Source organism: Rhinichthys klamathensis, unplaced genomic scaffold (assembly GCF_029890125.1).
Source record: "Rhinichthys klamathensis goyatoka isolate OS25496 unplaced genomic scaffold, OSU_Roscu_1.1 h1tg000186l_1, whole genome shotgun sequence".
Lineage (NCBI taxonomy): Eukaryota > Metazoa > Chordata > Actinopteri > Cypriniformes > Leuciscidae > Rhinichthys > Rhinichthys klamathensis.
In genome coordinates this window covers 3562629-3578637 of record NW_026606714.1, presented here as the reverse complement: position 1 = coordinate 3578637, position 16009 = coordinate 3562629, and the positions used below count along the sequence as shown (strand labels likewise).

General features: G+C 39.3%; 1 pseudogene; it reads right to left on the bottom strand.

Moving 5' to 3' along the window:
- Nucleotides 1-16009, bottom strand: part of LOC130095180 (protocadherin-1-like) — a 182377-nt pseudogene that overhangs the window by 54315 nt on the left and 112053 nt on the right.

The following is a 16009-nucleotide window of genomic DNA, read 5'->3' as shown; positions in this document are numbered from 1 at the left end:
AATGAACTTTACAAATTATGTCAACTTTTTCATCTCAAGAACACTCTTTTTTATTGGTAACTATGTAAACTTACTTTTAACAAAACATGTTGGTTGTGATGGAAATGGTGCCACAACTAAGGGACAGGCTTTATTTGTATAAAATGAATATAACACTTCACAGTATCAATTAATATCAAAATGGTTGAAGATTACCTCTCCTGTTTTGGATGATATATCATTGTTTAAATGCAATTTATATATTTTTATATTTAAAGTCTAGTAGTGAAACAAAGGCCATAGGTTCAATTGCCAGAGAATGCTTGCGCTGATTAAATGTAATCAGTTCTGATAAAAGCATTTGCTAAATTCATAAATGTAAAAGAATGTAAAGGCATGATGCAACGTTTTAATATTACCTTCACATAGCAAAAAGAAAACCGTTTAATCTGTTTAAATAAAAATCAACCCATTGATTTTGAATCAACCAATGTGGCCGCACTTAAAAATGCCTGGTCTCCATCCCTCCAAATGTGGCTTTAATAACTATACAGCACAATCAGTGAAAACAAAACATCCTGAGAATGTTCAAAGATTGCACAGGCAGTAAAAAGGCATCTCAAACTTACTCCACTATGCCTATTTTGGCACTGTTTTGCATCACTACTTTAGCTTTTCCGATGACAATTAGCCTCCTGTTTAGAGACTTACAAACATCATCCCACGTTTAATCAACTGTCTCATTCATTTCCGATTCTAGAACACAGACAGCGCGAGTCCAAAAGCTAGCTATTTTAACAACTAATCTGCTGATTAACACCGAGTTGTATTAACTGTAACGTAAATGATAGGGCGAGGCTTTTTAGGGACTCAGCATGGAGGGGAAACACCTCGAGTCCGCTTCAAGATGAAGTGAGAGAGACTTATTTGATTAAGGGAAACACACTTCTGCACGCGTTAAGTCTTTCTACTGGAGACTCAAAGCAATATTCAATTACCTGCTCAATCAAGCCCAATTTACTGCTAGAGTGGAAGGAAAACATACAGACTGTAGTGGGACTGAACCACACTTTTCTTACAGAGCGAAAAGAGAGATAGAGAGAGAGAGTCAGGCTTCACACCAAGAGTCAGTATTGATCTTGAATCTATAGTGCCTGGGTGAGGTGAGGTGACATGGGTTCAAACATAAGAGCTCTTCATATCTGGAAACAGCTTACTGCCTACTGAGACACTATGGCATTAAGCAGGCAATAGACAGCATGAGCCATTCTAGTACACCTACCATTACTGGTGTATGTGTGAGACACTCCGTTAGGTAAGTGGGCAGCGAAGTTTCAAGCACACCCAGCAGCTCAAACACCCACCCCCACCTCCACCCAGCAGGGCCCCGTTTCCATGACAACGCTAGCTGAGAGCCCCAGCAGGACAGGAGATAAACAAGAAGCCATATCCCTACCACTGGGAAGGGAGGTGTGCGCGCCTGTGCGTGTCAGGCTAGTCCTTTGAGATCCACCTAGCTGGCTTTATCCTCTGAAGTTGACGGACAACAACAACAATATCCTTTAGATTAGAAGCAGCCGTCAGTCCCTCGGGAAACAGCAGGCCTGGCAACAGTGGCATGATCGGCAGTGGCTAACTCCCTAAGCTCCTCTCCAAACTGGCAATGGCTGTGGTGGCTAATTCCCCACACTGGCCACGAACCTGGCAACAGTGGCTAACTCAGTGGACTAGACACAAAGGTGGCGATAGCAGTAGAAGCTAACTCCCAGAGCGAGATGTAAAGCTGGCAAAAAAATCCCTCTGGACTATAGTGTGGACCAGCAACGAGCCCTAGGGATGACAAATATAAAGTAGCAAATGGCCCTGAGGTGTGAACTGTTACAAACACAAACTCTGCAAATTTTAGCTGTGTACACTTAGAGCTTGCTAAGTGTCACTCCATCTATTTCAAATTCTGTGAAAGTTCCTCATTTGATTCCAATGACTATGGATTAGGGATGCACCGATCCGATACTCAGTATCGGTATCGGCTCTGATACTGCCATTTTTGCCGGATCGGGTATCGGTCAGACGAGGCCGATCCAAATCCGATATTGTGCGTATACTATTCTGTTATTGTTAAGCCCCACAAAAGGCAAAAAAAAAAAAAAAAACATTTATAAAGCACCATAACATGTTCGTTTGTGCTCTATATCATAAGTGTTCTGAAGCCATTAATGTGAGATATAAATTAATATTTAAGTCATTAAATTCAAGACCACGTAAACTTTTCCCTCCGCTGCGGCTGTCAGTCATTCTTCATTCAGCATTCAATCAGCGCGTCGCGTTCGGTTACGACAGTCAACACGAGGAAACTCTCTCTAAGATGATTCAATGTTACTATTATTATATTTGATCTGTAGATAGAGGTCTATGGTTTCGCATAAAACAACTTTATCTTGCTGGACTTTATTGCTGTACCTTAATCATGTTACTTTCTACCGGGTGTCTGTTAGATGACAACACTAGAGTAGAGTCAGAGCACTATAATTGTTCTTCACGCGCACAGTAACTGAAATGTAAAACTGTTAAAAGAAAAGGCTCAAACTATTGCATAGATAGATACTGTATAATACACTACGCATAAATATGTATTTCCTTTGTGCTTTGAACTTTTCAATGCGGACTCGACGCGCTGTGACTCATGTTGCTTCAAGCGCATCATTCTGCGCTCGGGATGCGCTTTGTGCCGCACTGTATTGGAGCCTTTCATATCATAATGCAGTGACGCAATGAAAGATTATCATAGCCTTTCTTGTTCTGTCCTTTCTATCATATGTTGCTGCCTCATTAAACAGCTGTGCTATAAATTTAAAACATGTCACAATTTTATAGTAGCCTAGGCTATATATATAATAATTTATCTTTTTGATTTTTGTTAGCTTGTTTTTCATGAATATATTTTACAACAACACAAAGAGCAATGTGTAATGTTTTACCAGATTTAGTGTTACACTTATTGTCTCTTATTTGTTCCCCACTAAATGTTTTTTTCACTAAATGTTCAGATTTTATACAGTTATTGTGCACTCGTGATTTTTCTAGACTAAATTTTACTGCTGAATTATCCACTAATCTAGTTTATAATAGCATTTTTGTCATAGATTATGATCATATATTTTTTTGATTTGTTGTTTTTCTTTATAATGAAGTTGTCTGTATTAAGTAGATTGTGTTTAACACATAAAAGAGTGATTATCAGTTCAACACACAGAGATATAGAAATTCTAGTTGATAGTAAAAAAAAAAACTGCACTGGTATCGGCCGATACTCAGAATTTTGGGATCGAATCGGATCGGTTTTGAAAAAGCGGTATCGTTGCATCCCTACTATGGACTGAGGTATAAATGTAAAGAAAAATAAACAATACATAATTGTGGGATATACTATAATGTCACAATTACACAACTGTGAGAATATATTACTTATGGTGAAGTCGCAATTGCGAGATATAAAGTCATTAATGTGATATACAGTCAAACTGAAATATAAATCTGTATTTTAGTATTTGAGAAATAAAGTCATAATTGTGAGACATTAAGTCAGATTTGATATATATATATATATATATATATATATATAAATAGTCAGATATAAAGTCACAATTGTGTGATATGAAATCATATTGTGCGATATAATGTCAAAAGTGAAATAAAAAAGTCACAATCTTGAGATATACAAGTTAATCGTGTATTTTTTTTTTCAGAATTTTGACTTCTCACAACTGACTCAATATCTCAAAACTGCAACTTCATATCTCACAATTTGACTGTAATGTTTTATAATATAGATATTTTTTTCTACTCTGAGGCGGAAACCATAAATAACCCCAGCATGCATGTGTGAGAGAGGGGAAGAAATCCACTGTATTCTTTCACTGTGAGAATCTCTCAGATCCTGCAAAACGAATAAATAATTCATACCTCATATTTGGTTAATCAAACAAATTAGATAAAAGGACTTCTATTTTCAATTCAAACACAGGGAAAGAGAAACATTTAAAATGTCTGTTCCTATGTGAGCGAGGATGGTACATTTGCCACACCATCATAATCCATACACTACTTATCCAGTTACATCCAGAGACCTTCACATACTCATCTCAAATTCCTTCATTCGGACTGCCGGAACTCAAAACCCGGAGAGCCTTTTAAAGGTCCAGTCCCATTTATTGAAGACACAGTGCTTCTGGTTACTTGAGCTAGGCCACAGATACATGATACTAAGATTTCCCTGATCAAATATGATTACAGCAGTTATTCTCTCGGTGGGGAAGCCAGCCATCGGCTTCTAAACCGGAATGACAGAGTGGCACAGAAGCAGGGAGGAAAGGAGGCGAGTGTGGTTACAGGTCTGCGGAAGGAGAAAGAGTATATGGGGTTGGAAAGTGAGAGAGAGAGAGAGAGAGAGAGAGACATCAATAAAAATCAATGCATGCAGAGAATGAAGAGATAATTAAGGAAGGAAAGAAAAGAACGAGAGAAAGAAAGAATGAATTTAATCCGTCCTTACATGACTCCACATCACATTCGCTAATTAGATGAGTTACATCTTAATGTTAGTAGCCATTAAACACAATGGCTGTGTTCCCAGAATCCTTTGCTCTTAACAAACCCCCCTATCAAGTTATCTGGGATTGTGAATTGTATAGCCTCAGTGTTTTGTCAATGTCGATAAAGGCATAGCATGGGATGTTAGTGATGTCTTGCTCACTGATTCAGAGGTGTGTGTGCGTGTGTGTGCGTGTGTGTGCGTGTGTGTGTGTGTGTGTGGTGTTCTGGCAGGCCCTTTGTAGGCTATGTGCTCAATTACACGCTGACATAACAGGGATGTACAATTACTGCATGACACTGCGTTCACTGTACTGCACCTGTCAAACAGCCTGGCAAGGGACGACCCAGGGATCCTTAGATGATGAAGAGGTAGGGGTGGTCGCTCACACACGCACAAGTGCACACATTGCTTGTACTCCAGTGCCTTTTATACTTCCACATTCACGGTCCTATTTTCCACGGCCACCTCTCTCTCTGTCTTTCCCTGTCGTTCTCTCGTTGCAGGAGAACTGCAGCGCTCAGCACTCTAGTCATTGTTGTGATTCAGTAGTGGAGCTCCTGTCTGCCAGCTCTGCTCCAATTTACAACAGCGGCCCACAATGCACTGCTCTGGGCGAAGCAAGAAAACAACCACACCTCTCTCTCTTCTCAGGACTCAATCTTTCGCTCACTACCGTAGAACAGCAGACCACCATCAAATAAGCACACATAAAAAAGCTGTACTACTGAAATAAACCCCTCCATGAATCTTCTCTCACTGTCTACTACTTCTCCTCCTCCTCTATATCTGTCATCTCATACATGAGCAACACACAGCTCTGCAGCCGGTTCCAGCCAGCATTAGAAACTGTAAAGTGTGTTTGGTGACTCAAAGGAATAAAGCAATGGTAGAAGAATTAAGTTTAACATCGGGGATGAAGTGCCTTTATTAAATGTCTGCTCACTAACAAAAAGCTTCAGCTGGAACCTTTCCATTGCACAAAAAAAGTTCTTTAAGGTTCTACTAATGGAGAATATATTAAATTGTTCTTCCATGGGATCATTTAAACACACACACACACACAGTTTTGGAACCTTTATTTTTGCCATCTGTCATACACGAGTCTGTCATACACAAAAGTTTTAAATACCATTGATTTTCATTGTAAACATTAAATGAATCATTTTGCAGTTATGTTTGGCACAGAAATGACACACTTCACCTTTCAAAGAAACCTGAAATTACATTAATAACTGCTGCATAATGGACTGGCATTTATTGTTCATAATTGATAATATCCTGCTCGCGCCCCAGCAGTCTTGATGGGCTGTTTTTAGTAAAATGCTTTGAGAGTGTCTCTAGTGAAGGCACTAACAATCTCGTCGACATCCATTGTTAGCACTGAGAGCAGGGACCACTACAGTGGCTGTGAGGAGAGAAAGAGAGCAGGGCTCTGTGGGGGAGATCACCCACTTTCCCTACGCACAAGCCTTTCATCTAGCAGCTATAGCAAAACAGAACAGCTAATTAAGAAGAACTAAGGAATGTCCAAAACAGACACACGCGCACACATGCACGCATCGCTCCCTACTTTTCCTTCCTCATGGGGACGGGAGGATAAATTCAGCTTGGAAACAAGTGCTCAGCATTACTTTAAAAGTCTAAGGATAGCTTCTGTGTGTGTGTGTGTGTGTGTGTGTGTGTGTGTGTGTGTGTGTGTGTGTGCGTGATTATATATATATATATATATATATATATATATATGTAGAGAGAGAGAGAGAGGAGAGAGAGAGAGAGAGAGAGAGAGAGAGAGGAGAGAGAGAGAGAGAGAGAGAGAGAGAGAGAGAGAGAGAGAGAGAGAGAGAGAGAGAGAGAGAGAGAGAGAACCAGCTGTGGTCCTCTGCTGCTCACTCTATTATATAATTTGTGGAGGCATTAGATCTACTTCCATAGTCTACTGGGCTTTCACAAGCATCCCACAATTCCAACTAAGTTGTGTGCATATACACTCACCTAAAGGATTATTAGGAACACATGTTCAATTTCTCATTAATGCAATTATCTAATCAACCAATCACATGGTAGTTGCTTCAATGCATTTAGGGGTGTGGTCCTGGTCAAGACAATCTCCTGAACTCCAAACTGAATGTCAGAATGGGAAAGAAAGGTGATTTAAGCAATTTTGAGCGTGGCATGATTGTTGGTGCCAGACGGGCTGGTCTGAGTATTTCACAATCTGCTCAGTTCCTGGGATTTTCACGCACAACCATTTCTAGGGTTTACAAAGAATGGTATGAAAAAGGAAAAACATCCAGTATGCAGCAGTCCTGTGGGCGAAAATGCCTTGTTGATGCTAGAGGTCAGAGGAGAATGGGCCAACTGATTCAAGCTGATAGAAGAGCAACTTTGACTAAAATAACCACTCGTTACAACCGAGGTATGCAGCAAAGCATTTGTGAAGCCACAACACGCACAACCTTGAGGCGGATGGGCTACAACAGCAGAAGACCCCACCGGGTACCACTCATCTCCACTACAAATAGGAAAAAGAGGCTACAGTTTGCAAGAGCTCACCAAAATTGGACAGTTGAAGACTGGAAAAATGTTGCCTGGTCTGATGAGTCTCGATTTCTGTGGAGACATTCAGATGGTAGAGTCAGAATTTGGCGTAAACAGAATGAGAACATGGATCCATCATGCCTTGTACCACTGTGCAGGCTGGTGGTGGTGGTGTAATGGTGTGGGGGATGTTTTCTTGGCACACTTTAGGCCCCTTAGTGCCAATTGGGCATCGTTTAAATGCCACAGCCTACCTGAGCATTGTTTCTGACCATGTCCATCCCTTTATGGCCACCATCTACCCATCCTCTGATGGCTACTTCCAGCAGGATAATGCACCATGTCACAAAGCTCGAATCATTTCAAATTGGTTTCTTGAACATGACAATGAGTTCACTGTACTAAAATGGCCCCCATAGTCACCGGATCTCAACCCAATAGAGCATCTTTGGGATGTGGTGGAACGGGAGCTTCGTGCCCTGGATTTGCATCCCACAAATCTCCATCAACTGCAAGATGCTATCCTATCAATATGGGCCAACATTTCTAAAGAATGCTTTCAGCACCTTGTTGAACCAATGCCACGTAGAATTAAGGCAGTTCTGAAGGCGAAAGGGGGTCAAACACAGTATTAGTATGGTGTTCCTAACGATCCTTTAGGTGAGTGTATGTGCCTGTTTCATCCTCAGATAACAAGATATCAAAATGTAATTTTGACTATGTCTCACAATTGCAACTTTCTCAAAATGTGACTATCACTCACAATTGCGGTTTTTCTCTCACAATTGCAATTTTATTTCTAATAATTTCGACTTCATCTCAAAATGTGACTCACAATTGTGATTTTTTTTCTCCTAATTGCAACTTCATATCTCAAAATGCGACTCTTTTAAATGACATTTTTTCCCTCATAATTGTGAACTGATATCTCAAAATGTGATCTCTCACATAATTTATATATCATAATGCGAATTCATATCTGATATGAAGTAGCAATTATGATATGACTTATAAAGTCACAATTGTAAGAAAAAGTCACAAATATGACAACCTTATACTGGTTATGACAACCTTATACTGCATATCACAACTGCAACTTCATACCTCACAATTACAACTTTATATTCCACAGTTGTGATTTTATATATCGTATTAGTATATTATATATATTATATTTCATATTAGACTTGATCTTACAATTACCCATGTTTATTTTTGAAATACAGATATACCGTAAAACTTCAAATAATAGCCGAGTCCCAAATAGACGCCTGTCTCTTTTACACGCCTGGTGTGGCTGCAGGTTTGGGTAAATAAAGGCCGGTCTCAAATAGAGGCCGGGTCTGTTTTTTAGTTTCGGGTTGTATTTAATCCTCTAAAACCGCCAGATCGCCCGCTTTTTGGCGGTCGCCAAAGCACATTTTTGTCCCTCCAAAGCCTTTTTTTGAACGATGAGTGATGTAGAATAGAATGACTGCTGCGCTTGACAGGGCGCGTTACGAGCAGAGAGAGAGAGAGAGAGCGCCCCGGCCGCGCGCGCGCACTCTCCCGTCTTCAAACAACGAGCGCTGTCTTGCTCTCTCTCCCTCGCGCATATTAATCAAAATCAATTGACGCGATAGTAAAAGGTCGGAAGACCGCAGTTTCACGTGGAGTATTTGGAGATTTTTAGAGATTAGAGACAGGCCTATACACTCAATGAACGACATCTCAACACTAAATTATAAAGGCCTGTCTCATATAGACGCCTGTCTCAAATACAAGCCGGTGCAGTTCGACGATTTGGGTAAATAAAAGCCCGGGCTACTATTTGAAGTTTTACGGTATAACAAAATATAAATTTCTCAATATAAAACAATAGGAGTCAATAGGAAGTGTCCATCATGAAAAACACAGCTGCATATGCATGTGTGCTCTCCGCTGAGGTTGAGCAGGACGAGATGACCTATTGCCTGGATGTATTGTGGTTGCTCATTTTAGTGACCCCAAGCTGCCCCACAAGTGCCTGTCAGAGTGGAGCCATGACTGATAATCACAGTCACACTCATCACAATGAAGGGGAAATGCGTGAGAGAGAGAGAGAGAGAGAGAGAGAGAGAGAGAGAGAGAGAGAGAGAGAGAGAGAGAGAGAGAGAGAGAGAGAGAGAGAGTTGAGGAGGGGGGTCAAGCGCAAAGAGAGCGTTTTAGAAACAATTTTGTGTCACTTTGTATTTAGGAAGAACGTCACGGTGGGAAAACTAGTGAGTGGGGACAGGAAGTAACAGAGACTGCGTGTGTGGGAAACACTTCCAGAACACAGTGCATCTGCTTTTGATTAGCTTACACGCACCCGATGCTGTTCTCTTTCATTCTGTTCTTCCATCCATCTTAAGGTTCAACATTCAGGGGGCGGTCAGCGGGTTAAACCTCCTTCGAGACTTTCACAGGCCATCCCGAGAGGAACGAAGAGACAGTGGTGAACACTCAAGCATACTTCCTGACCGAACCATGAATTCTCTTCCTCTTTGTCTATATCCTCTCCAGCCGCTCCCTTAACTCCAGCTTTAGCCTTTTAATTAGGGTTACCATGGCGCCCTCGGCATACAAACAAAGCGTTTCGGAGCTTCAAGAGAAAGTGGCAAGGTGCATATTTCTGGCATCATAAAAGGATCTGACCAATTAGTCATTGTGCAACGGAGCATGATTAAGCTATAGCCTTTCTGTGTTTAGTTATGTAAATGTTTTATGGTATGATGTGTAAGATTAAATAAATATGAGTGGAATTGTGGGCTGAGGGAGGAGTGATTCAGAATCTCTGGTGTCTGCATGATCGTTAAAGGAAAGCCACATAAAGTCTGTAATTAAAGGATATGCATGACAGACATAATCATAAATGCATTACCCCAGTCTACACGAATCAAGGTTTGCATTTAATATAAATGTTCTAGACATTATTCCGCAATTCTTTTTAAAGACGCAATTATTTTTATAGACGTGGAATGGAGATTGAATACCCTGTTTCAAGAATCTTCTAAAATGGTTGCATTTCTTTGTAATTTATGTTTACCATCTCAAAATCTCTGGGCAAATTCTCAGCGGTAGAAGTGCTGTCTGTGGTTAGTTGGAAGCATTAAAAACAGCTCAAATCTCTCTCGTTTTTTCCCCTCTATGTGTGTACATCCGGTTCAGTGCATCGGAATGTCAAAACAATTTTCCTGTTTTCCAGCTTAAAGAAGTGGCCTGATTGAATGGTACGGGACAGATTGGATGTTGCCGTTATGGAGATGGCTTGTTTGCTCATTTGAGACGAATGATTGCCTTCATTTCCCCTGATATGGGCGTGATGGCGGTAGAACGGCAGCCTATTTGCTCTCCTAAACGAGGGCGTAATGGACGCTTTGTGCAATGTTAGAGCGCTCCGCGGCTGCCTTTGAGAGGCTCTTGAGAAATGAACCCTGACAACTGCACAGATGTTCAAAAGGCCTTTCTTCTGTTTAGATGCGTAGACCGTTCGTTTGTTTTTTGTTTGTTTGTTTGCTTGTTTGAGGAAGCCATTACCAGGCGGCTGATAAGAACACTAGGTCTGTCTTTAGAGGAGAGATGAGAGACAGAAATTCAAATAGATCCATAACTGCTCATAAATGCTCAGGCAGCATCTCGCTCAGACGAATGACATCAAACCACGCGTCTGCCGTTCCTGGCTTTTACCGCATAATCACTTTCTGCTTTGAGCTCGTATCATCTTTTCCATCTCGGCTCATTCCGTCAAATTATTCTCCAAAACATTTCACCACCATCCCCTATTTCTGCGTATCTCTTTCTATCCATTGTCTCTCTTGCTTTTGCCCACTCTTCCCAGAGAAGACCCACAGACCCATCCATTTCTATTAGGCAGGGGAAATGAGCACATTAGGGAAGAGAAGGGGGTGTCGGGCGGAAATGCCCCCCCTTGGGACACTGAGCTGGGGTAATGGAATTACACTCCATTATCAGACGGAGATGATTCCATTTAGCTGGAGAGGAGCGAGCTACGGTGGAGAGATGGAGTAAGAGAGAGGGATGGAAAGAGGAAGAGCGAGTTCAGTCCATTTTGTTTCATCTAAGCTAATCTAAACAACAGCCACCGTGTGTTGGACATCACGCTATTTCTCCAAGGCCAACTTCTAAGGACTCACTGAGCTCCACGGTCTACCAATGCAGTGGTTCTTAAATGGTTTCATTTCAGGACACAGGATTTACACAAAATGGTACCAAAATGGTTCAGAAATACAAAGGCAACAAAAATATCCTTAATATTTCATCTAGTTTGATTGGATGCACAGCAACATTTAAATGAAAATGTAAATGTGCCTTAAATGTGTAAGAAAGATACCAAAACTACAACAGAACTGGTTTACCAAACATTTGGCTATATGATGTTTTATTAACAAAGTTCGGGAGGAGCACGTTCAGATAATTAAACCTAATTAAACACACGTGGAGCACATTCAGATAATCAAACCTAATTAGACACGAGTGGTGCTTAATCAACGAGTTAAGCGCTGTGCATATATACAGCAAACTTACCTCCGTTCATTGACAGTTTAACAGCATCCCTCCACCACCCCATCTCCTCACTTATAGTCCTAATACTCTTACAACAACGGGGGGAGTACTCTGGGTTCGGGCAAAATTCCGAGCTCGGAGCCCTCCCCCCGGACAGCACGCCAAATACGCATAATCTTTACTCTGTTTAATTGATGTAAGTGTGAACTCGTGAAACAGCTGTAGTACAAAAATACAGAAAACAAAAATAATATTAACACAAAGTTAAACTAGCAACATTAAAATGAAGTCTATACTTAATCAGTGTATACTCCTGTTCATTTCCTCGTGGAATATGAGCTATAGGTAAATGAGCTATAGCTATAGCAGACTGATGTTTTGCTGTTTCAGGAGTAAGCCAGAACCCACCAGAGACAACATCTACTTCAGCAAAGACAACCTGGTCCATGTCTTCTACAGTGACTGGATGATAGTTTTGCTAAGTCACCCCCCTGGATATACTTTGGTTCTTTCTCTTCTCAGAGCAATGAACAGAAAGAATAAAGACTGAAAAAGATAGAAAGTGAGATGAGTTTTTGTCTTGTTGTAAGGGGTCTCTGGAAGAGAGAGAGGAACCAGGCACAGCCTGTTCTGACTCCTGTTGGTCTAATGCAAAATATTATCTTTGGAAACATGAAGATATCTGAAATTTCGCTTTTTATCCTGCAACTCTCTTCTTCAGGTATAATACAGGTTGATTTCTAAAATGGATCTGGCAAATTCAGGAAACTAAACATCACATCTTGTTTGACAAGAATATTTACACAATGCACCATGGTTTAATCTGCAAATTCTTATAATGAATTATTGAAAGGTGAAGTGTGTCATTTCTGTGCAACTGGTGGCACCAAACAGAAATGCATGAATGATAATTAAATAAATAACATGTCTCTTAAACACTCCCCCTGTCTGCCATTGGTCAAACAAGAAAATAGTCCCGCCCCAAATTAGGGTCCATGTTCAGCTGGTTAACATGCTCCAGTTTGCCCCTGGTAGTAGATACTGTATTTTATTATATTAAAGTAAATGTTTTGCAAGTGACTGATTGTCATTTATTTATTTAGTGCTCTTCATGTATTATATATTATAGACCTCCTCGGGCTGGTCAAGAAGGTCAAATAAACAGGACAATATTTTGGTTTATCAGCACAGTCGCAGTGTTTACTCTATTCAGGGAAATCAACCTACGAGTAGCTTATTTATAGTTGTCTCTGTACATTAAAGTGGGATTGGAGAAAATATTCCAACATGGAAAAAAACACATTACACACATCATCTTTAAATTATTCATGCTCACATTGTTGTGAAGTGACACACTGAAGCTAATTAAATTTGATGTGTGCAATTTTTTCAGTGTTAAACTACTTTTTAATGTGCAGAGACAACTATAAGTAAGCCATTCGTGGGTTGATTTCCCCAAAGAGCGTAAACACTCTAGTTTTATAGCATTTTCATAAAAATGCTTTTTGTCTGAAACGTCTGGCATGTGGCGTCTCTCAACCAATGGTGTGAGCTCAGGGGTACCTGTTAGTGCAAATGGCTGATAGAGGAAGCATTTAGGAAACTTGCTTGGAAACTTGGAATACATTTCACCTTTAAGTATTTACAAATTCTAGGAAAAATGCTGTTCTCTTGAACTTTCTATTCACCAAAGAATCCTGGAAAAAATGCCTCGCAGTTTCCACAAAAATATTAGTCAGCACAACTGTTTATAACACTGATAAGAAATGTTTCTTAAGCAGCAAATCAAAATTTTAGTATGACTATTGAAGAATCATGTGAGGCTGAAGACTGGACTGCTGAAATAAATTACATTTTAACACATTAAAACAGAACGGTTACTGTAATAATATCTCACAGTATTGTAGTTTTTACTGTATTTTTGATCAAATAAATGCAGCCTTCGTGAGCATAAGATACCTCTTTCAAAACCATTCAAAAATGTTACCAACCCCAAACTTTTGACATAAAATCTTAATAGTGAGATATGAAGGGTACTGTTTTCATGTCAACATATACTTAATTATTTCTAATGCAGTACGTTTTTAAATAAAATTGAATATGAAGTGAGTCATTTCTGTCTAGTGGCATCAAATAGTACACACTGTTTCTTTGAGTGACTGACTGGGGTGAGCTTAAAACAGAACTTCCTGACGAATAGCAGATGGGTGTTCAAAGCTTAAATGCAATTATTTTCACAGGTCTGTTTGGTGCTACTAGTGGCGCATACATTACACACTTCACCTTTAAAGAATCAGAAGGCAGCGGCTTTATTCCATGTACCATAAATATTTCACAACATCAGTCCTCGTCTAGCACGTTGCCTCATTTCTCACGTTTTTGACAATGTTCTTTAAAAAGGTGAATGAGCCAAATCAAGGGTTGCCAGGCAGACTCGTCACGACGCGTTTGTGCAAACTCAGTTGCCCTGTCACCTTCATGCTTCACAGTATCATTCCACATTGCCCTCTTTTGCACATTGCATCCATGCATTATCCATAGTGGCTATATGAAGCAGAGCTCATTTGAAGAGCAGTGCTGTGGCAGCGCAGTATTTATAGCACTGTTGCGTTGCGCAGCTGCTAAAGTCATTTCGAGCGCTGGGACAATTTATTTTAAGATCCCTGCTCTTTTATTAGCTCTATTGTGTATAGTGATGTAAGGGAGTACAGTAAAACTCTTCCCTCAGCATCAGCAATGTCGACCCCAGGAAGCTGGCAGCAATCCATGAAGACAAACCACCACAGTCAGGGTCAACAGGCACAAGTAGAGTCTGTCTACAATGATAACATACGCAAACACACATACACGCCCATACACATCCTAAGGAAATCAGTTAAATATCCAGCCTAACCCCCATTGTACCTGACCTCATTTCTGCATGCACACTGTCCTTCTCAGTGTGTGTGAGGCTGTGGTTGGTGGCAACTGCCAGGGGCTTCTGTGCCCAGCTGTGTGTACAGATGCCATAAGTGAGACCTGTCTGAGTGACCCTCCTTGCAGACACACACACACACACACACACACACACACACACACACACACACACACACACACACACACACACACACACACACACACACACACACACACACACACACACACACACACTGTCCTGCAGCTGCAGTAAAAGCATTGATGTGGGAAGACAGCCATGACATTTAGGCCTCAGTCCACCTCACTTTCTTAGTCATACTTCTCTTTTTCTTTCTTCAATTCTACTTCCTTCAGCTGATTCTCATTATTCTCAGTCTCTTTCCATGCATCTTGACCTCTTTCAAAGACTATTCTATGTTCAATCCATGTTGAGAAAATTACAGCATTTGTGGCATACTGGTGATTCAACCCATCTTTTTTTTCTTTCTTTTTTTTTTTATGGCACCTACAGAGTATTTAAAAGAAATGGAACTTAGTTTCTTCAAACTTTTCCATTTAAAACCTGTGTATTATATCTGCTTTACAGTTGGTCTTTTTATTTTTGAAAAAGTCATTTTGAGCAATGTGTCATCATGGAAGCGCAGCTGTAAAATTGGAAATACATCACCATTCAAAGTATGGTATTGTTAAGATTTTTTTTATGTTTTGAGAAAAGTCTCTTATGCTCACCAAGGCTGCATTTATTTGATAAAAATGTAAAAATGTTGTACATTGTTATTACAATGTAAAGTAAGTATTTTAAATATATTTTAAAAAGTAATTTCTTCCTGAAATGACAAAGCTGAATATTCAGCAGACATTAATCCATTCCAATCATTTAAATATGCTGATTTGGTCCTCAAGAAACATTGCTTATTATCATCAATTAAACAGTTGTGTCGTTTAATAATTTTATGGAAACTGTGAAACATTTTTATGAATAGAAAGTTCAAAATAACAGCATTTTATATGTATATATATATAATATATATATATATATATATATATATATATATATATATATATTATATATATATATATATATTATATATATATATATATATATATATATATATATATATATATATATATATATTTATATTATAAATATAAATATATATATATATATATATATATTATATATATATATATATATATATATATATATTTATATTATAAATATAAATCTTTTTTTATATATATTTTTTGTTTTATGTAAAAGCCTTTACTGTCACTTGTGATCCATTTAATGCACTCTGGCTGAATAAAAACATATTAATATAAGTGATTTTTCCTTTCCACACCGAAAAACATATTAACCCTCCTATTGTAACCCAGGGTTGTTGTTATTTTATTAATATTAATATTATATATTAATAACATAACATTATGACACAAGTGCTGTTTACTGAACTCAAC